The sequence below is a fragment of the Phalangium opilio genome, unplaced genomic scaffold, assembly GCF_054372755.1.
Source record: "Phalangium opilio isolate 3A_F unplaced genomic scaffold, DU_Popi_V2 ptg001170l_1, whole genome shotgun sequence".
Lineage (NCBI taxonomy): Eukaryota > Metazoa > Arthropoda > Arachnida > Opiliones > Phalangiidae > Phalangium > Phalangium opilio.
Window position 1 is genome coordinate 3,746,955 of NW_028324255.1, and position 22,288 is coordinate 3,769,242.

At 46.6% G+C, this 22,288-nt stretch overlaps 6 non-coding genes across 6 annotated transcripts; 1 reads left to right on the forward strand and 5 right to left on the reverse strand.

Annotated features, from left to right (window-relative positions):
* The first annotated feature begins 710 nt into the window (after window positions 1-710).
* On the forward strand, window positions 711-783 carry TRNAH-GUG (transfer RNA histidin (anticodon GUG)). The gene has a single exon. It is a non-coding gene; the product is annotated as a tRNA-His (tRNA).
* Window positions 784-6,597: 5,814 nt separating this feature from the next.
* On the reverse strand, window positions 6,598-6,670 carry TRNAY-GUA (transfer RNA tyrosine (anticodon GUA)). The gene has a single exon. It is a non-coding gene; the product is annotated as a tRNA-Tyr (tRNA).
* Window positions 6,671-11,006: 4,336 nt separating this feature from the next.
* On the reverse strand, window positions 11,007-11,079 carry TRNAY-GUA (transfer RNA tyrosine (anticodon GUA)). The gene has a single exon. It is a non-coding gene; the product is annotated as a tRNA-Tyr (tRNA).
* A 3,455-nt stretch (window positions 11,080-14,534) lies between these two features.
* TRNAY-GUA (transfer RNA tyrosine (anticodon GUA)) lies at window positions 14,535-14,607 on the reverse strand. Its single transcript has one exon. It is a non-coding gene; the product is annotated as a tRNA-Tyr (tRNA).
* A 5,958-nt stretch (window positions 14,608-20,565) lies between these two features.
* Window positions 20,566-20,638, reverse strand: TRNAY-GUA (transfer RNA tyrosine (anticodon GUA)). The gene has a single exon. It is a non-coding gene; the product is annotated as a tRNA-Tyr (tRNA).
* Window positions 20,639-21,743: 1,105 nt separating this feature from the next.
* On the reverse strand, window positions 21,744-21,816 carry TRNAY-GUA (transfer RNA tyrosine (anticodon GUA)). The gene has a single exon. It is a non-coding gene; the product is annotated as a tRNA-Tyr (tRNA).
* Window positions 21,817-22,288: the final 472 nt, after the last annotated feature.

The following is a 22,288-nucleotide window of genomic DNA, read 5'->3' on the forward strand; positions in this document are numbered from 1 at the left end:
GGCTGTTAACCGACTGAAAGGTTGGTGGTTCGAGCCCATCTGGGAGCGGTGTTGTGAGGTCTCAGATGTAACGTAAAAAGTCAAGGTTTTTCCACAATACCTGACGACCATTTAATTTATGGGCTTCCGTGGCGCAATGGTTAGCGCGTTCAGCTGCAATTCAGAAGACTGGTTGTTTGAGCCCTCCCTGGAGCGGTGTTGTGACGTCTCAGATGTAACGTAAAATGTCAGAGTTTTTCCACAATACCTGACGAACATTTAATTTTTGGGCTTCCGTGGCGCAATGGTTAGCGCGCTCAGCTGTTATTCAAAAGGTTGGTGGTTCGAGCCCACCCGAGAGAGGTGTTGTGGGGTCTCAGACGTAGCGTGAAAAGTCAAAACTTTTCCACAATACCTGACAACCTTTTAATTTCTTGGCTTCCGTGGCGCAATGGTTAGCGCGTTCGGCTGTTAACCAATAGGTTGGTGGTTCGAGCCCACCCGGGAGCGGTGTTGTGTGATCTCAAATGTAACGTAGAAACCCAAAGTTTTTCCACAATACCTGACGACCATTTAATTTTTGGGCTTCCGTGGCGCAATGGTTAGCACGTTCGGCTGTTAACCAATAGGTTGGTGGTTCGAGCCCATCCGGGAGCGGTGTTGTGGGATCTCAAATGTAACGTAGAAAGCCAAAGTTTTTGCACAATAAATGACGACCATTTAATTTTTGGGCTTCCGTGGCGCAATGGTTAGCGCGTTCGGCTGTGAACCAATAGGTTGGTGGTTCGACCCCATCCGGGAGCGGTGTTGTGAGGTCTCAGATTTGACGTAAAAAGTCAAGGTTTTTACACAATACCTGACGAGCATTTAACTTTTGGGCTTCCGTGGCGCAATGGTTAGCGCGTTCGGCTGTTAACCAATAGGTTGGTGGTTCGAGCCCATCCGGGAGCGGTGTTGTGAGGTCTCAGATGTGACGTAAAAAGTCAAGGTTTTTACACAATACCTGACGAGCATTTAATTTTTGGGCTTCCGTGGCGCAATGGTTAGCGCGTTCAGCTGTTAATCGAAAGGTTGGTGGTTCGAGCCCACCCGGGAAAGGTGTTGTGGGGTCTCAAATGTAACGTAGAAAGCCAAAGTTTTTCCACAATACCTGACAACCATTTAATTTCTGAGCTTCCGTGGATCAATGGTTACCGCGTTCGGCTGTTAACCAATAGGTTGGTGGTTCGAGCCCATCCGGGAGCGGTGTTGTGTGATCTCAAATGTAACGTAGAAAGCCAAAGTTTTTCCACAATACCTGACGACCATTTAATTTTTGGGCTTCCGTGGCGCAATAGTTAGCGCGTTCGGCTGTTAACCAATAGGTTGGTGGTTCGACCCCATCCGGGAGCGGTGTTGTGAGGTCTCAGATGTGACGTAAAAAGTCAAGGTTTTTACATAATACCTGACGAGCATTTAACTTTTGGGCTTCCGTGGCGCAATGGTTAGCGCGTTCGGCTGTTAACCAATAGGTTGGTGGTTCGAGCCCATCCGGGAGCGGTGTTGTGAGGTCTCAGATGTGACGTAAAAAGTCAAGGTTTTTACACAATACCTAACGAGCATTTAACTTTTGGGCTTCCGTGGCGCAATGGTTAGCGCGTTCGGCTGTTAACCAATAGGTTGGTGGTTCGAGCCCATCCGGGAGCGGTGTTGTGAGGTCTCAGATGTGACGTAAAAAGTCAAGGTTTTTACACAATACCTGACGAGCATTTAACTTTTGTGCTTCCGTGGCGCAATGATTAGCGCGTTCGGCTGGGAGCTTGCGTGGCTCAATGGTTAGCGCGTTCGGCTGTTAACCAATAGGTTGGTGGTTCGAGCCCATCCGGGAGCGGTGTTGTGAGGTCTCAGATGTGACGTAAAAATTCAAGGTTTTTACACAATACCTGACGAGCATTTAATTTTTGGGCTTCCGTGGCGCAATGGTTAGCGCGTTCAGCTGTTAACCAATAGGTTGGTGGTTTGAGCCCACCCGGGAGCGGTGTTGTGGGATCTCACATGTAACCTAGAAAACCAAAGTTTTTCCACAATACCTGACGACCATTTAGTTTTTGGGCTTCCGTGGCGCAATGGTTAGCGCGTTCGGTTGTTAACCAATAGGTTGGTGGTTCGAGCCCACCCGGGAGGGGTGATGTGGGATCTCAAATGTAACGTAGAAAGCCAATGTTTTTCCACAATACCTGACGACCATTTATTTTTTGGGCTTCCTTGGCGCAATGGTTAGCGCGTTCGGCTGTTAACCGAAAGGTTGGTGGTTCGCGCCCAACCGGGAGAGGTGTTGTAGGGTCTCAGATGTAACGTAATAAGTCATAACTTTTCCACAATACCTGACAACCATTTAATTTCTGAGCTTCCGTGGCTCAATGGTTAGCGCGTTCGGCTGTTAACCATAAGGTTGGTGGTTTGAGCCCACCCGGGAGCGGTGATGTGGGATCTCAAACAATTTCAAAATCGATGTTTCACGGCCAAAGAAGCATACTTTGAGTATTTCTTCACTATTTTCAAATATGTTCACTGAAACCATTATTTTTATACTTTTTGCTTTAATTCAAGCAAATGTAACGATATTCAATCAAAAAACTGTTAAAATTCAATTTTTCAATAAGAAATCGTTGTCACGGATTTTGTATCTTGAAGAAGAAAAACATGCGATTTTTTCGGTACACTTTTGAATTTATTTTTTTTGGAGAAATGTTTGACCGAATTCAGCTTAATTCCCTATAAAACACTCATTGAAAGTGATTTCATCTCGATTGAACAATAATTAAAAATTTACCTCGATTTTTAACAACATTTTCAAAATCGACGTTTCACGGCCAAAGAAGCATACTTTGAGTATTTCTTCACTATTTTCAAATATATTCATTGAAACCATTATTTTTATACTTTTTGCTTTAATTCAAGCAATGTAACGATATTCATTCAAAAAACTGTTAAAATTCAATTTTCAATAAGAAATCGTATTCACGGATTTTGTGTCTTGAAGAAGAAAACCTGCGATTTTTTCGGTAATTTTTTGAATGCATTTTTTTCTGGAGAAATTTTTGACCGAATTCAGCTTAATTCCCTATAAAACACTCATTAAAAGTGATTTCATCTCGATTGAACAATAAATAAAAATGTACCTCGATTTTTAATAACATTCTCAAAATCGACGTAACTCGGCCTGAGAATAACATTTTGAGTATTTGTTCTCTATGTTCAAATATAACCACTGAAACCATTATTTTTGTAATTTTTGCGTTAATTCAAGCAAATGTAACGATATTCATTCAAAAAACTGTTAAAATTAATTTTCAATAAGAAATCGTACTCACGGATTTTGTATCTTGAAGAAGAAAAACATGCGATTTTTTCGGTACACTTTTGAATGCATTTTTTTCTGGAGAAATGTTTGACCGAATTCAGCTTAATTCCCTATAAAACACTCATTAAAAGTGATTTCATCTCGATTGAACAATAAATAAAAATGCACCTCGATTTTTAATAACATATGTTCACTGAAACCATTATTTTTATACTTTTTGCTTTAATTAGTCATAACTTATCCACAATACCTGACAACCATTTAATTTCTGAGCTTCCGTGGCTCAATGGTTAGCGCGTTCGGCTGTTAACCAATAGATTGGTGGTTCGAGCCCATCCGGGAGCGGTGTTGTGAGGTCTCAGATGTGACGTAAAAAGTGAAGGTTTTTACACAATACCTGACGAGCATTTAATTTTTGGGCTTCCGTGGCGCAATGGTTAGCGCGTTCAGCTGTTAACCAATAGGTTAGTGGTTCGAGCCCACCCGGGAGCGGCGTTGTGGGATCTCAAACGTAACGTAGAAAGCCAAAGTTTTTCCACAATACCTGACGACCATTTAATTTTTGGACTTCCGTGGCGCAATGGTTAGCGCGTTCGGCTGTTAACCAATAGGTTGGTGGTTCGAGCCCACCCGGGAGCGGTGGTGTGGGATCTCAAATGTAACGTAGAAAGCCAAAGTTTTGCCACAATACCTGACGACCATTAAATTTTTGGGCTTCCTTGGCGCAATGGTTAGTGCGTTCGGCTGTTAACCGAAAGGTTGGTGGTTCGAGCCCAACCGGAAGAGGTGTTGTAGGGTCTCAGATGTAACGTAAAAAGTCAAACTTATCCACAATACCTGACAACCATTTAATTTCTGAGCTTCCGTGGCTCAAAGGTTAGCGCGTTCGGTTGTTAACCAACAGGTGTGTGGTTCGAGGCCATCCGGGAGCGGTGTTGTGACGTCTCAGATGTGACGTAAAGAGTCAAGGTTTTTTCCACAACACCTGACGACCATTTAATTTTTGGGCTTCCGTGGCGCAATGGTTAGCGCGTTCGGCTGTTAACCAATAGGTTGGTGGTTCGAGCCCATCCGGGAGCGGTGTTGTGAGGTCTCAGATGTAACGTAAAAAGTCAAAACTTATCCACAATACGTGACAACCATTTAATTTCTGAGCTTCCGTGGCTCAATGGTTAGCGCGTTCGGCTGTTAACCAATAGGTTGGTGGTTCGAGCCCACCCGGGAGCGGTGGTGTGGGATCTCAAATGTAACGTAGAAAGCCAAAGTTTTGCCACAATACCTGACGACCCTTAAAATTTTTGGGCTTCCTTGGCGCAATGGTTAGCGCGTTCGGCTGTTAAGCGAAAGGTTGGTGGTTCGAGCCCAACCGGAAGAGGTGTTGTAGGGTCTCAGATGTAACGTAAAAAGTCATAACTTATCCACAATACCTGACAACCATTTAATTTCTGAGCTTCCGTGGCTCAAAGGTTAGCGCGTTCGGCTGTTAACCAATAGGTTGGTGGTTTGAGCCCATCCGGGAGCGGTGTTGTGAGGTCTCAGATGTAACGTAAAATGTCAGAGTTTTTCCACAATACCTGACGAACACTTAATTTTTGGGCTTCCGTGGCTCAATGGTTAGCGCGTTCGGCTGTTAACCAATAGGTTGGTGGTTGCGCCACGGAAGCCCAAAAATTAAATGCTCGTCAGGTATTGTGTAAAAACCTTGACTTTTTACGTCACATCTGAGACCTCACAACACCGCTTCCGGATGGGCTCGAACCACCAACCTATTGGTTAACAGCCGAACGCGCTAACCATTGAGCCACGGAAGCTCAGAAATTAAATGGTTGTCAGGTATTGTGGATAAGTTATGACAGGGCCGTCTTTGGTGCTATATGGGCCCCTGGGCAGTGCAGTATATTGGGCCCCCTAATCCCCTATACAAATCAAATTAATCGAGAAATAAAAATATTTATTATTTCCTTCAAACGAAAGTCTACAAATTTAATAGTGAACGCAAAGCTAGAAACATTTGTGCACTTTCTTCCTTGAAAATTCCTTTAGAATTGGATCGAAGTCGATCATTTTTTGGATCGCCATTACGTAATTCACGTTTGAACACATTTTTTGGCAAATATCTTGTCTTGGAATTCTAATGCTATCTCCATCCTCTTTATACACTCGGCGTATCTTGGAAAGGTCTTTTCATGGTTCTGACAAGATGTCGGCCCATTTCAAATCCAGCATTCAACTGTGTTAGGATTGCCGATTACCCATAGCCTACATCTGTTTCCTGGAAGGAAGATGTTTTCGTTTCACATTTAGGCACTTCCACTGGTGGAATATCCTCATCTGGATCAGTTGTAGGAACAAGTGATGACTCCACTGCAATGTCGGTTGGAACTGTGGTAGTCGTTGAGGGCTTCGGTGATATTGTTGAAAGAGTAATTTTACCAGGCTCAGCACTTCTCATGATGTTACCTTGCGAAGTTTGTCAGCTTTCTCTTTCTCCTGCGCAGCTCGTTTTATCTTCTGGGCACCACTCAAAGTTTTATGTTTCATTTTTGATTTGATCACTAATAATCTCTATTTATAGTTTGTCTAACATCTCAGCCATAATTTTATTCATAATAGGCATTATATTTTAAACAGAGTTGTCTACTTTCAGCAGGGAAAGAAATAGACTTGTACCCCACATCCACATGCCACCTAACAGCGAGAATGAGCGAGAAAATTCCAGGTTTTCTCTCTGCGCATGGGCAAAGTGACAGTTTAGACTGAGTCTGATTTAAAGTGAAGGTTTCAAACTAAATAAATAAGCCGATGTGCGGTTGTGAAGTGAGGCCATGGGGAGGAGGGATAACATAAAAGCCTAGGCAATGGGTGACTATCTTATAGGTCTCAGATTTTTAGTTTTACATTTTTCAAGTTCGAAGGCCAAATTTTTCATTGAAAAGACTGAATGACCGATGGAAAATAGTTTATATTTTCTAGTGGTTTTCTTCTGACAAGAAATGTAAAATGAGTATTATTTGACAATTATGGGGCCCCTGTTCTTAAGGGGCCCCTGGGCCAGTGCCCAACGGGCCCAATGGATAAGACGGCACTGAGTTATGACTTATTACGTTACATCTGAGACCCTACAACACCTCTCCCGGTTGGGCTCGAACCACCAACCTTTCGGTTAACAGTCGAACGCGCTAACCATTGCGCCAAGGAAGCCCAAAAATTAAATGTTCGTCAGGTATTGTGGAAAAACCTTGACTTTTTACGTCACATCTGAGACCTCACAACACCGCTCCCGGATGGGCTCGAACCACCAACCTATTGGTTTACAGCCGAACGCGCTAACCATTGCGCCACGGAAGCCCAAAAATTAAATGGTCGTCAGGTATTGTGGATAAGTTATGACTTATTACGTTACATCTGAGACCCTACAACACCTCTCCCGGTTGGGCGCGAACCACCAACCTTTCGGTTAACAGCCGAACGCGCTAACCATTGCGCCAAGGAAGCCCAAAAAATAAATGGTCGTCAGGTATTGTGGAAAAACATTGGCTTTCTACGTTACATTTGAGATCCCACATCACCCCTCCCGGGTGGGCTCGAACCACCAACCTATTGGTTAACAACCGAACGCGCTAACCATTGCGCCACGGAAGCCCAAAAACTAAATGGTCGTTATTTATTGTGGAAAAACTTTGGTTTTCTACGTTACATTTGAGATCCCACAACACCGCTCCCGGATGGGCTCGAACCACCAACCTATTGGTTAACAGCCGAACGCGCTAACCATTGAGCCACGCAAGCTCAGAAATTAAATGGTTGTCACGTATTGTGGAAAAGTTTTGACTTTTTACGCTACATCTGAGACCCCACAACACCTCTCCCGGGTGGGCTCGAACCTTCAGCCTTTCGATTAACAGCTGAACGCGCTAATCATTGCGCCACGGAAGCCCAAAAATTAAATGTTCGTCAGGTGTTGTGGAAAAAACCTTGACTTTTTACGTTACATCTGAGACCTCACAACACCGCTCCCGGATGGGCTCGAACCACCAACCTATTGGTTAACAGCCCAACGCGCTAACCATCGCGCCAGGGAAGCTCAGAAATTAAATGGTCTTCAGGTATTGTGGAAAAACCTTGACTTTTTACGTCACATCTGAGACGTCACAACACCGCTCCCGGATGGGCTCGAACCACCAACCTACCGGTTAACAGCCGAACGCGCTAACCATTGAGCCACGGAAGCTCAGAAATTAAATGGTTGTCACGTATTGTGGAAAAGTTTTGACTTTTTACGCAACATCTGAGACCCCACAACACCTCTCCCGGGTGGGCTCGAACCTTCAACCTTTCGATTAACAGCTGTACGCGCTAATCATTGCGCCACGGAAGCCCAAAAATTAAATGTTCGTCAGGTGTTGTGGAAAAACTCTGACATTTTACGTTACATCTGAGACCTCACAACACCGCTCCCGGATGGGCTCGAACCACCAACCTATTGGTTAACAGCCGAACGCGCTAACCATTGACCCACGGAAGCTCAGAAATTAAATGGTTGTCAGGTATTGTGGATAAGTTATGACTTATTACGTAACATCTGAGACCCTACAACACCTCTCCCGGTTGGGCTCGAACCACCAACCTTTCGGTTAACAGCCGAACGCGCTAACCATTGCGCCAAGGAAGCCCAAAAAATAAATGGTCGTCAGGTATTGTGGAAAAACTTTGGCTTTCTACGTTACATTTGAGATTCCACATCACCCTCCCGGGTGGGCTCGAACCACCAACCTATTGGTTAACAACCGAACGCGCTAACCATTGCGCCACGGAAGCCCAGAAACTAAATGGTCGTCAGGTATGTGGAAAAACTTTGGTTTTCTACGTTACATTTGAGATCCCACAACACCGCTCCCGGGTGGGCTCAAACCACCAACCTATTGGTTAACAGCTGAACGCGCTAACCATTGCGCCACGGAAGCCCAAAAATTAAATGCTCGTCAGGTATTGTGTAAAAACCTTGACTTTTTACGTCACATCTGAGACCTCACAACACCGCTCCCGGATGGGCTCGAACCACCAACCTATTGGTTAACAGCCGAACGCGCTAACCATTGAGCCACGGAAGCTCAGAAATTAAATGGTTGTCACGTATTGTGGAAAAGTTTTGACTTTTTTCGCTACATCTGAGACCCCACAACACCTCTCCTTGTTGGGCTCGAACCTGCAACCTTTCGATTAACAGCTGAACGCGCTAATCATTGCGCCACGGAAGCCCAAAAATTAAATGTTCGTCAGGTGTTGTGAAAAAACTTTGGCTTTCTACGTTACGTTTGAGATCCCACAACACCGCGCCCGGGTGGGCTCGAACCACCAACCTATTGGTTAACAGCCCAACGCGCTAACCATTGCGCCACGGAAGCCCAAAAATTAAATGGTCTTCAGGTATTGTGGAAAAACCTTGACTTTTTACGTCACATCTGAGACGTCACAACACCGCTCCCGGATGGGCTCGAACCACCAACCTATCGGTTAACAGCCGAACGCGCTAACCATTGAGCCACGGAAGCTCAGAAATTAAATGGTTGTCACGTATTGTGGAAAAGTTTTGACTTTTTACGCAACATCTGAGACCCCACAACACCTCTCCCGGGTGGGCTCGAACCTTCAACCTTTCGATTAACAGCTGTACGCGCTAATCATTGCGCCACGGAAGCCCAAAAATTAAATGTTCGTCAGGTGTTTTGAAAAAACTCTGACATTTTACGTTACATCTGAGACCTCACAACACCGCTCCCGGATGGGCTCGAACCACCAACCTATTGGTTAACAGCCGAACGCGCTAACCATTGAGCCATGGAAGCTCAGAAATTAAATGGTTGTCAGGTATTGTGGATAAGTTATGACTTATTACGTTACATCTGAGACCCTACAACACCTCTCCCGGTTGGGCTCGAACCTGCAACCTTTCGATTAACAGCTGAACGCGCTAATCATTGCGCCACGGAAGCCCAAAAATTAAATGTTCGTCAGGTGTTGTGAAAAAACTTTGGCTTTCTACGTTACGTTTGAGATCCCACAACACCGCGCACGGGTGGGCTCGAACCACCAACCTATTGGTTAACAGCCCAACGCGCTAACCATTGCGCCACGGAAGCCCAAAAATTAAATGGTCTTCAGGTATTGTGGAAAAACCTTGACTTTTTACGTCACATCTGAGACGTCACAACACCGCTCCCGGATGGGCTCGAACCACCAACCTATCGGTTAACAGCCGAACGCGCTAACCATTGAGCCACGGAAGCTCAGAAATTAAATGGTTGTCACGTATTGTGGAAAAGTTTTGACTTTTTACGCAACATCTGAGACCCCACAACACCTCTCCCGGGTGGGCTCGAACCTTCAACCTTTCGATTAACAGCTGTACGCGCTAATCATTGCGCCACGGAAGCCCAAAAATTAAATGTTCGTCAGGTGTTTTGAAAAAACTCTGACATTTTACGTTACATCTGAGACCTCACAACACCGCTCCCGGATGGGCTCGAACCACCAACCTATTGGTTAACAGCCGAACGCGCTAACCATTGAGCCATGGAAGCTCAGAAATTAAATGGTTGTCAGGTATTGTGGATAAGTTATGACTTATTACGTTACATCTGAGACCCTACAACACCTCTCCCGGTTGGGCTCGAACCACCAACCTATTGGTTAACAGCCGAACGCGCTAACCATTGAGCCACGGAAGCTCAGAAATTAAATAGTTGTCACGTATTGTGGAAAAGTTTTGACTTTTTTCGCTACATCTGAGACCCCACAACACCTCTCCTTGTTGGGCTCGAACCTGCAACCTTTCGATTAACAGCTGAACGCGCTAATCATTGCGCCACGGAAGCCCAAAAATAAAATGTTCGTCAGGTGTTGTGAAAAAACTTTGGCTTTCTACGTTACGTTTGAGATCCCACAACACCGCGCCCGGGTGGGCTCGAACCACCAACCTATTGGTTAACAGCCCAACGCGCTAACCATTGCGCCACGGAAGCCCAAAAATTAAATGGTCTTCAGGTATTGTGGAAAAACCTTGACTTTTTACGTCACATCTGAGACGTCACAACACCGCTCCCGGATGGGCTCGAACCACCAACCTATCGGTTAACAGCCGAACGCGCTAACCATTGAGCCACGGAAGCTCAGAAATTAAATGGTTGTCACGTATTGTGGAAAAGTTTTGACTTTTTACGCAACATCTGAGACCCCACAACACCTCTCCCGGGTGGGCTCGAACCTTCAACCTTTCGATTAACAGCTGTACGCGCTAATCATTGCGCCACGGAAGCCCAAAAATTAAATGTTCGTCAGGTGTTTTGAAAAAACTCTGACATTTTACGTTACATCTGAGACCTCACAACACCGCTCCCGGATGGGCTCGAACCACCAACCTATTGGTTAACAGCCGAACGCGCTAACCATTGAGCCATGGAAGCTCAGAAATTAAATGGTTGTCAGGTATTGTGGATAAGTTATGACTTATTACGTTACATCTGAGACCCTACAACACCTCTCCCGGTTGGGCTCGAACCACCAACCTTTCGGTTAACAGCCGAACGCGCTAACCATTGCGCCAAGGAAGCCAGAAAAATAAATGGTCGTCAGGTATTGTGGAAAAACTTTGGCTTTCTACGTTACATTTGAAATCCCACATCACCGCTCCCGGGTGGGCTCGAACCACCAACCTATTGGTTTACAGCCGAACGCGCTATCCATTGCGCCACGGAAGCCCTAAAGCTAAATGGTCGTCAGGTATTGTGGAAAAACTTTGGCTTTCTACGTTACATTTGAGATCCCACAACACCGCTCCCGGGTGGGATCGAACCACCAACCTATTGGTTAACAGCTAAACGCGCTAACCATTGCGCCACGGAAGCCCAAAAATTAAATGCTCGTCAGGTATTGTGTAAAAACCTTGACTTTTTACGTCACATCTGAGACCTCACAACACCGCTCCCGGATGGGCTCGAACCACCAACCTATTGGTTAACAGCCGAACGCGCTAACCATTGAGCCACGGAAGCTCAGAAATTAAATGGTTGTCACGTATTGTGGATAAGTTATGACTTATTACGTTACATCTGAGACCCTACAACACCTCTCCCGGTTGGGCTCGAACCACCAACCTTTCGGTTAACAGCCGAACGCGCTAACCATTGCGCCAAGGAAGCCCAAAAAATAAATGGTCGTCAGGTATTGTGGAAAAACTTTGGCTTTCTACGTTACATTTGAGACCCCACATCACCGCTCCCGGGTGGGCTCGAACCACCAACCTATTGGTTAACAGCCGAACGCGCTAACCATTGCGCCACGGAAGCCCAAAAACTAAATGGTCGTCAGGTATTGTGGAAAAACTTTGGTTTTCTACGTTACATTTGAGATCCCACAACACCGCTCCCGGGTGGGCTCGAACCACCAACCTATTGGTTAACAGCTGAACGCGCTAACCATTGCGCCACGGAAGCCCAAAAATTAAATGCTCGTCATGTATTGTGTAAAAACCTTGACTTTTTACGTCACATCTGAGACCTCACAACACCGCTCCCGGATGGGCTCGAACCACCAACCTATTGGTTAACAGCCGAACGCGCTAACCACTGAGCCACGGAAGCTCAGAAATTAAATGGTTGTCACGTATTGTGGAAAAGTTTTGACTTTTTACGCAACATCTGAGACCCCACAACACCTCTCCCGGGTGGGCTCGAACCTTCAACCTTTCGATTAACAGCTGTACGCGCTAATCATTGCGCCACGGAAGCCCAAAAAATAAATGGTCGTCAGGTATTGTGGAAAAACTTTGGCTTTCTACGTTACATTTGAGACCCCACATCACCGCTCCCGGGTGGGCTCGAACCACCAACCTATTGGTTAACAGCCGAACGCGCTAACCATTGCGCCACGGAAGCCCAAAAACTAAATGGTCGTCAGGTATTGTGGAAAAACTTTGGTTTTCTACGTTACATTTGAGATCCCACAACACCGCTCCCGGGTGGGCTCGAACCACCAACCTATTGGTTAACAGCTGAACGCGCTAACCATTGCGCCACGGAAGCCCAAAAATTAAATGCTCGTCATGTATTGTGTAAAAACCTTGACTTTTTACGTCACATCTGAGACCTCACAACACCGCTCCCGGATGGGCTCGAACCACCAACCTATTGGTTAACAGCCGAACGCGCTAACCATTGAGCCACGGAAGCTCAGAAATTAAATGGTTGTCACGTATTGTGGAAAAGTTTTGACTTTTTACGCAACATCTGAGACCCCACAACACCTCTCCCGGGTGGGCTCGAACCTTCAACCTTTCGATTAACAGCTGTACGCGCTAATCATTGCGCCACGGAAGCCCAAAAAATAAATGGTCGTCAGGTATTGTGGAAAAACTCTGACATTTTACGTTACATCTGAGACCTCACAACACCGCTCCCGGATGGGCTCGAACCACCAACCTATTGGTTAACAGCCGAACGCGCTAACCATTGAGCCATGGAAGCTCAGAAATTAAATGGTTGTCAGGTATTGTGGATAAGTTATGACTTATTACGTTACCTCTGAGACCCCACAACACCGCTCCCGGGTGGGCTCGAACCACCAACCTTTCGGTTAACAGCCGAACGCGCTAACCATGGCGCCAAGGAAGCCCAAAAATTAAATGCTCGTCATGTATTGTGTAAAAACCTTGACTTTTTACGTCACATCTGAGACCTCACAACACCGCTCCCGGATGGGCTCGAACCACCAACCTATTGGTTAACAGCCGAACGAGCTAACCATTGAGCCACGGAAGCTCAGAAATTAAATGGTTGTCACGTATTGTGGAAAAGTTTTGACTTTTTACGCAACATCTGAGACCCCACAACACCTCTCCCGGGTGGGCTCGAACCTTCAACCTTTCGATTAACAGCTGTACGCGCTAATCATTGCGCCACGGAAGCCCAAAAAATAAATGGTCGTCAGGTATTGTGGAAAAACTTTGGCTTTCTACGTTACATTTGAGACCCCACATCACCGCTCCCGGGTGGGCTCGAACCACCAACCTATTGGTTAACAGCCGAACGCGCTAACCATTGCGCCACGGAAGCCCAAAAACTAAATGGTCGTCAGGTATTGTGGAAAAACTTTGGTTTTCTACGTTACATTTGAGATCCCACAACACCGCTCCCGGGTGGGCTCGAACCACCAACCTATTGGTTAACAGCTGAACGCGCTAACCATTGCGCCACGGAAGCCCAAAAATTAAATGCTCGTCATGTATTGTGTAAAAACCTTGACTTTTTACGTCACATCTGAGACCTCACAACACCGCTCCCGGATGGGCTCGAACCACCAACCTATTGGTTAACAGCCGAACGCGCTAACCATTGAGCCACGGAAGCTCAGAAATTAAATGGTTGTCACGTATTGTGGAAAAGTTTTGACTTTTTACGCAACATCTGAGACCCCACAACACCTCTCCCGGGTGGGCTCGAACCTTCAACCTTTCGATTAACAGCTGTACGCGCTAATCATTGCGCCACGGAAGCCCAAAAAATAAATGGTCGTCAGGTATTGTGGAAAAACTCTGACATTTTACGTTACATCTGAGACCTCACAACACCGCTCCCGGATGGGCTCGAACCACCAACCTATTGGTTAACAGCCGAACGCGCTAACCATTGAGCCATGGAAGCTCAGAAATTAAATGGTTGTCAGGTATTGTGGATAAGTTATGACTTATTACGTTACCTCTGAGACCCCACAACACCGCTCCCGGGTGGGCTCGAACCACCAACCTTTCGGTTAACAGCCGAACGCGCTAACCATGGCGCCAAGGAAGCCCAAAAATTAAATGCTCGTCATGTATTGTGTAAAAACCTTGACTTTTTACGTCACATCTGAGACCTCACAACACCGCTCCCGGATGGGCTCGAACCACCAACCTATTGGTTAACAGCCGAACGCGCTAACCATTGAGCCATGGAAGCTCAGAAATTAAATGGTTGTCAGGTATTGTGGATAAGTTATGACTTATTACGTTACCTCTGAGACCCTACAACACCTCTCCCGGTTGGGCTCGAACCACCAACCTTTCGGTTAACAGCCGAACGCGCTAACCATTGCGCCAAGGAAGCCAGAAAAATAAATGGTCGTCAGGTATTGTGGAAAAACTTTGGCTTTCTACGTTACATTTGAAATCCCACATCACCGCTCCCGGGTGGGCTCGAACCACCAACCTATTGGTTTACAGCCGAACGCGCTATCCATTGCGCCACGGAAGCCCTAAAGCTAAATGGTCGTCAGGTATTGTGGAAAAACTTTGGTTTTCTACGTTACATTTGAGATCCCACAACACCGCTCCCGGGTGGGCTCAAACCACCAACCTATTGGTTAACAGCTGAACGCGCTAACCATTGCGCCACGGAAGCCCAAAAATTAAATGCTCGTCAGGTATTGTGTAAAAACCTTGAATTTTTACGTTACATCTGAGACCTCACAACACCGCTCCCGGATGGGCTCGAACCACCAACCTATTGGTTAACAGCCCAACGCGCTAACCATTGCGCCACGGAAGCCCAAAAATTAAATGGTCTTCAGGTATTGTGGAAAAACCTTGACTTTTTACGTCACATCTGAGACGTCACAACACCGCTCCCGGATGGGTTCGAACCACCAACCTATCGGTTAACAGCCGAACGCGCTAACCATTGAGCCACGGAAGCTCAGAAATTAAATGGTTGTCAGGTATTGTGGATAAGTTATGACTTATTACGTTACATCTGAGACCCTACAACACCTCTCCCGGTTGTGCTCGAACCACCAACCTTTCGGTTAACAGCCGAACGCGCTAACCATTGCGCCAAGGAAGCCCAAAAATTAAATGTTCGTCAGGTATTGTGGAAAAACCTTGACTTTTTACGTCACATCTGAGACCTCACAACACCGCTCCCGGATGAGCTCGAGCCACCAACCTATTGGTTAACAGCCGAACGCGCTAACCATTGAGCCACGGAAGCTCAGAAATTAAATGGTTGTCACGTATTGTGGAAAAGTTTTGACTTTTTACGTTACATCTGAGACCTCACAACACCGCTCCCGGAGGGGCTCGAACCACCAACCTATTGGTTAACAGCCGAACGCGCTAACCATTGCGCCACGGAAGCCCAAAAATTAAATGGTCGTCAGGTGTTGTGGAAAAAACCTTGACTTTTTACGTCACATCTGAGACCTCCAACACCGCTCCCGGAGGGGCTCGAACCACCAACCTATTGGTTAACAGCCGAACGCGCTAACCATTGCGCCACGGAAGCCCAAAAATTAAATGGTCGTCAGGTGTTGTGGAAAAAACCTTGACTTTTTACGTCACATCTGAGACGTCACAACACCGCTCCCGGATGGGCTCGAACCACCAACCTATTGGTTAACAGCCGAACGCGCTAACCATTGAGCCACGCAAGCTCAGAAATTAAATGGTTGTCACGTATTGTGGAAAAGTTTTGACTTTTTACGCAACATCTGAGACCCCACAACACCTCTCCCGGGTGGGCTCGAACCTTCAACCTTTCGATTAACAGCTGTACGCGCTAATCATTGCGCCACGGAAGCCCAAAAATTAAATGTTCGTCAGGTGTTGTGGAAAAACTCTGACATTTTACGTTACATCTGAGACCTCACAACACCGCTCCCGGATGGGCTCGAACCACCAACCTATTGGTGAGCAGCCGAACGCGCTAACCATTGAGCCACGGAAGCTCAGAAATTAAAGGTTGTCAGGTATTGTGGATAAGTTATGACTTATTACGTTACATCTGAGACCCTACAACACCTCTCCCGGTTGTGCTCGAACCACCAACCTTTCGGTTAACAGCCGAACGCGCTAACCATTGCGCCAATGAAGCCCAAAAATTAAATGTTCGTCAGATATTGTGGAAAAACCTTGACTTTTTACGTCACATCTGAGACCTCACAACACCGCTCCCGGATGAGCTCGAGCCACCAACCTATTGGTTAACAGCCGAACGCGCTAACCATAGAGCCACGGAAGCTCAGAAATTAAATGGTTGTCACGTATTGTGGAAAAGTTTTGACATTTTACGTTACATCTGAGACCTCACAACACCGCTCCCGGAGGGGCTCGAACCACCAACCTATTGGTTAACAGCCGAACGCGCTAACCATTGCGCCACGGAAGCCCAAAAATTAAATGGTCGTCAGGTGTTGTGGAAAAAACCTTGACTTTTTACGTCACATCTGAGACGTCACAACACCGCTCCCGGATGGGCTCGAACCACCAACCTATTGGTTAACAGCCGAACGCGCTAACCATTGAGCCACGGAAGCCCAAAGGTTAAATGCTCGTCAGGTATTGTGTAAAAACCTTGACTTTTTACGTAACATCTGAGACCTCACAACACCTTTCCCGGATGGGCTCGAACCACCAACCTATTGGTTAACAGCCGAACGCGCTAACCATTGAGCCACGGAAGCTCAGAAATTAAATGGTTGTCACGTATTGTGGAAAAGTTTTGACTTTTTACGCTACATCTGAGACCCCACAACACCTCTCCCGGGTGGGCTCGAACCTTCAACCTTTCGATTAACAGCTGAACGCGCTAATCATTGCGCCACGGAAGCCCAAAAATTAAATGCTCGTCAGGTATTGTGTAAAAATCTTGACTTTTTACGTCACATCTGAGACCTCACAACACCGCTCCCGGATGGGCTCGAACCACCAACCTATTGGTTAACAGCCGAACGCGCTAACCATTGAGCCACGGAAGCTCAGAAATTAAACGGTTGTCACGTATTGTGGAAAAGTTTTGACTTTTTACGCTACATCTGAGACCCCACAACACCTCTCCCGGGTGGGCTCGAACCTTCAACCTTTCGATTAACAGCTGAACGCGCTAATCATTGCGCCACGGAAGCCCAAAAATTAAATGTTCGTCAGGTGTTGTGGAAAAAACTTTGACTTTTTACGTTACATCTGAGACCTCACAACACCGCTCCCGGATGGGCTCGAACCACCAACCTATTGGTTAACAGCCCAACGCGCTAACCATTGCGCCACGGAAGCCCAAAAATTAAATGGTCTTCAGGTATTGTGGAAAAACCTTGACTTTTTACGTCACATCAGAGACGTCACAACATCGCTCCCGGATGGGCTCGAACCACCAACCTATCGGTTAACAGCCGAACGCGCTAACCATTGAGCCACGGAAGCTCAGAAATTAAATGGTTGTCACGTATTGTGGAAAAGTTTTGACTTTTTACGCAACATCTGAGACCCCTCAACACCTCTCCCGGGTGGGCTCGAACCTTCAACCTTTCGATTAACAGCTGTACGCGCTAATCATTGCGCCACGGAAGCCCAAAAATTAAATGTTCGTCAGGTGTTGTGGAAAAACTCTGACATTTTACGTTACATCTGAGACCTCACAACACCGCTCCCGGATGGGCTCGAACCAACAACCTATTGCTTAACAGCCGAACGCGCTAACCATTGAGCCACGGAAGCTCAGAAATTAAATGGTTGTCAGGTATTGTGGATAAGTTATGACTTATTACGTAACATCTGAGACCCTACAACACCTCTCCCGGTTGGGCTAGAACCACCAACCTTTCGGTTAACAGCCGAACGCGCTAACCATTGCGCCAAGGAAGCCCAAAAAATAAATGGTCGTCAGGTATTGTGGAAAAACTTTGGCTTTCTACGTTACATTTGAGATCCCACATCACCCCTCCCGGGAGGGCTCGAACCACCAACCTATTGGTTAACAACCGAACGCGCTAACCATTGCGCCACGGAAGCCCAAAAACTAAATGGTCGTCAGGTATTGTGGAAAAACTTTGGTTTTCTACGTTACATTTGAGATCCCACAACACCGCTCCCGGGTGGGCTCAAACCACCAACCTATTGGTTAACAGCTGAACGCGCTAACCATTGCGCCACGGAAGCCCAAAAATTAAATGCTCGTCAGGTATTGTGTAAAAATCTTGACTTTTTACGTCACATCTGAGACCTCACAACACCGCTCCCGGATGGGCTCGAACACCAACCTGTTGGTTAACAGCCGAACGCGCTAACCATTGAGCCACGGAAGCTCAGAAATTAAATGGTTGTCACGTATTGTGGAAAAGTTTTGACTTTTTACGCTACATCTGAGACCCCACAACACCTCTCCCGGGTGGGCTCGAACCTTCAACCTTTCGATTAACAGCTGAACGCGCTAATCATTGCGCCACGGAAGCCCAAAAATTAAATGTTCGTCAGGTGTTGTGGAAAAAACTTTGACTTTTTACGTTACATCTGAGACCTCACAACACCGCTCCCGGATGGGCTCGAACCACCAACCTATTGGTTAACAGCCCAACGCGCTAACCATTGCGCCACGGAAGCCCAAAAATTAAATGGTCTTCAGGTATTGTGGAAAAACCTTGACTTTTTACGTCACATCAGAGACGTCACAACATCGCTCCCGGATGGGCTCGAACCACCAACCTATCGGTTAACAGCCGAACGCGCTAACCATTGAGCCACGGAAGCTCAGAAATTAAATGGTTGTCACGTATTGTGGAAAAGTTTTGACTTTTTACGCAACATCTGAGACCCCTCAACACCTCTCCCGGGTGGGCTCGAACCTTCAACCTTTCGATTAACAGCTGTACGCGCTAATCATTGCGCCACGGAAGCCCATAAATTAAATGTTCGTCAGGTGTTGTGGAAAAACTCTGACATTTTACGTTACATCTGAGACCTCACAACACCGCTCCCGGATGGGCTCGAACCAACAACCTATTGGTTAACAGCCAAACGCGCTAACCATTGAGCCACGGAAGCTCAGAAATTAAATGGTTGTCAGGTATTGTGGATAAGTTATGACCTATTACGTAACATCTGAGACCCTACAACACCTCTCCCGGTTGGGCTAGAACCACCAACCTTTCGGTTAACAGCCGAACGCGCTAACCATTGCGCCAAGGAAGCCCAAAAAATAAATGGTCGTCAGGTATTGTGGAAAAACTTTGGCTTTCTACGTTACATTTGAGATCCCACATCACCCCTCCCGGGAGGGCTCGAACCACCAACCTATTGGTTAACAACCGAACGCGCTAACCATTGCGCCACGGAAGCCCAAAAACTAAATGGTCGTCAGGTATTGTGGAAAAACTTTGGTTTTCTACGTTACATTTGAGATCCCACAACACCGCTCGCGGGTGGGCTCAAACCACCAACCTATTGGTTAACAGCTGAACGCGCTAACCATTGCGCCACGGAAGCCCAAAAATTAAATGCTCGTCAGGTATTGTGTAAAAATCTTGACTTTTTACGTCACATCTGAGACCTCACAACACCGCTCCCGGATGGGCTCGAACCACCAACCTATTGGTTAACAGCCGAACGCGCTAACCATTGAGCCACGGAAGCTCAGAAATTAAATGGTTGTCACGTATTGTGGAAAAGTTTTGACTTTTTACGCTACATCTGAGACCCCACAACACCTCTCCCGGGTGGGCTCGAACCTTCAACCTTTCGATTAACAGCTGTACGCGCTAATCATTGCGCCACGGAAGCCCAAAAATTAAATGTTCGTCAGGTGTTGTGGAAAAAACCTTGACTTTTTACGTTACATCTGAGACCTCACAACACCGCTCCCGGATGGGCTCGAACCACCAACCTATTGGTTAACAGCCCAACGCGCTAACCATTGCGCCAAGGAAGCCCAAAAATTAAATGTTCGTCAGGTATTGTGGAAAAACCTTGACTTTTTACGTCACATCTGAGACCTCACAACACCGCTCCCGGATGAGCTCGAGCCACCAACCTATTGGTTAACAGCCGAACGCGCTAACCATTGAGCCACGGAAGCTCAGAAATTAAATGGTTGTCACGTATTGTGGAAAGGTTTGGACTTTTTACGCTACATCTGAGACCCCACAACACCTCTCCCGGGTGGGCTCGAACCTTCAACCTTTCGATTAACAGCTGAACGCGCTAATCATTGCGCCACGGAAGCCCAAAAATTAAATGTTCGTCAGGTATTGTGGAAAAACTCTGACATTTTACGTTACATCTGAGACCTCACAACACCACTCCCGGATGGGCTCGAACCACCAACCTATTGGTTAACAGCCGAACGCGCTAACCATTGCGCCACGGAAGCCCAAAAATTAAATGGTCGTCAGGTGTTGTAGAAAAAACCTTGACTTTTTACGTCACATCTGAGACGTCACAACACCGCTCCCGGATGGGCTCGAACCACCAACCTATTGGTTTACAGCCGAACGCGCTAACCATTGCGCCACGGAAGCCCAAAAATTAAATGGTCGTCAGGTATTGTGGATAAGTTATGACTTATTACGTTACATCTGAGACCCTACAACACCTCTCCCGGTTGGGCTCGAACCACCAACCTATTGGTTAACAACCAAACGCGCTAACCATTGCGCCAAGGAAGCCCAAAAACTAAATGGTCGTCAGGTATTGTGGAAAAACTTTGGTTTTCTACGTTACATTTGAGATCCCACAACACCGCTCCCGGATGGGCTCGAACCACCAACCTATTGGTTAACAGCCGAACGCGCTAACCATTGAGCCACGCAAGCTCAGAAATTAAATGGTTGTCACGTATTGTGGAAAAGTATTGACTTTTTACGCTACATCTGAGACCCCAAAACACCTCTCCCGGGTGGGCTCGAACCTTCAACCTTTCGATTAACATCTGAACGCGATAATCATTGCGCCACGGAAGCCCAAAAATTAAATGTTCGTCAGGTGTTGTGGAAAAAACCTTGACTTTTTACGTTACATCTGAGACCTCACAACACCGCTCCCGGATGGGCTCGAACCACCAACCTATTGGTTAACAGCCCAACGCGCTAACCATTGCGCTACGGAAGCCCAAAAATTAAATGTTCTTCAGGTATTGTGGAAAAACCTTGACTTTTTACGTCACATCTAAGACGTCACAACACCGCTCCCGGATGGGCTCGAACCACCAACCTATCGGTTAACAGCCGAACGCGCTAACCATTGAGCCACGGAAGCTCAGAAATTAAATGGTTGTCACGTATTGTGGAAAAGTTTTGACTTTTTACGCAACATCTGAGACCCCACAACACCTCTCCCGGGTGGGCTCGAACCTTCAACCTTTCGATTAACAGCTGTACGCGCTAATCATTGCGCCACGGAAGCCCAAAAATTAAATGTTCGTCAGGTATTGTGGAAAAACTCTGACATTTTACGTTACATCTGAGACCTCACAACACCACTCCCGGATGGGCTCGAACCACCAACCTATTGGTTAACAGCCGAACGCGCTAACCATTGCGCCACGGAAGCCCAAAAATTAAACGGTCGTCAGGTGTTGTAGAAAAAACCTTGACTTTTTACGTCACATCTGAGACGTCACAACACCGCTCCCGGATGGGCTCGAACCACCAACCTATTGGTTTACAGCCGAACGCGCTAACCATTGCGCCACGGAAGCCCAAAAATTAAATGGTCGTCAGGTATTGTGGATAAGTTATGACTTATTACGTTACATCTGAGACCCTACAACACCTCTCCCGGTTGGGCTCGAACCACCAACCTATTGGTTAACAACCAAACGCGCTAACCATTGCGCCAAGGAAGCCCAAAAACTAAATGGTCGTCAGGTATTGTGGAAAAACTTTGGTTTTCTACGTTACATTTGAGATTCCACATCACCCCTCCCGGGTGGGCTCGAACCACCAACCTATTGGTTAACAACCGAACGCGCTAACCATTGCGCCACGGAAGCCCAAAAACAAAATGGTCGTCAGGTATTGTGGAAAAACTTTGGTTTTCTACGTTACATTTGAGATCCCACAACACCGCTCCCGGGTGGGCTCAAACCACCAACCTATTGGTTAACAGCTGAACGCGCTAACCATTGCGCCACGGAAGCTCAGAAATTAAATGGTTGTCACGTATTGTGG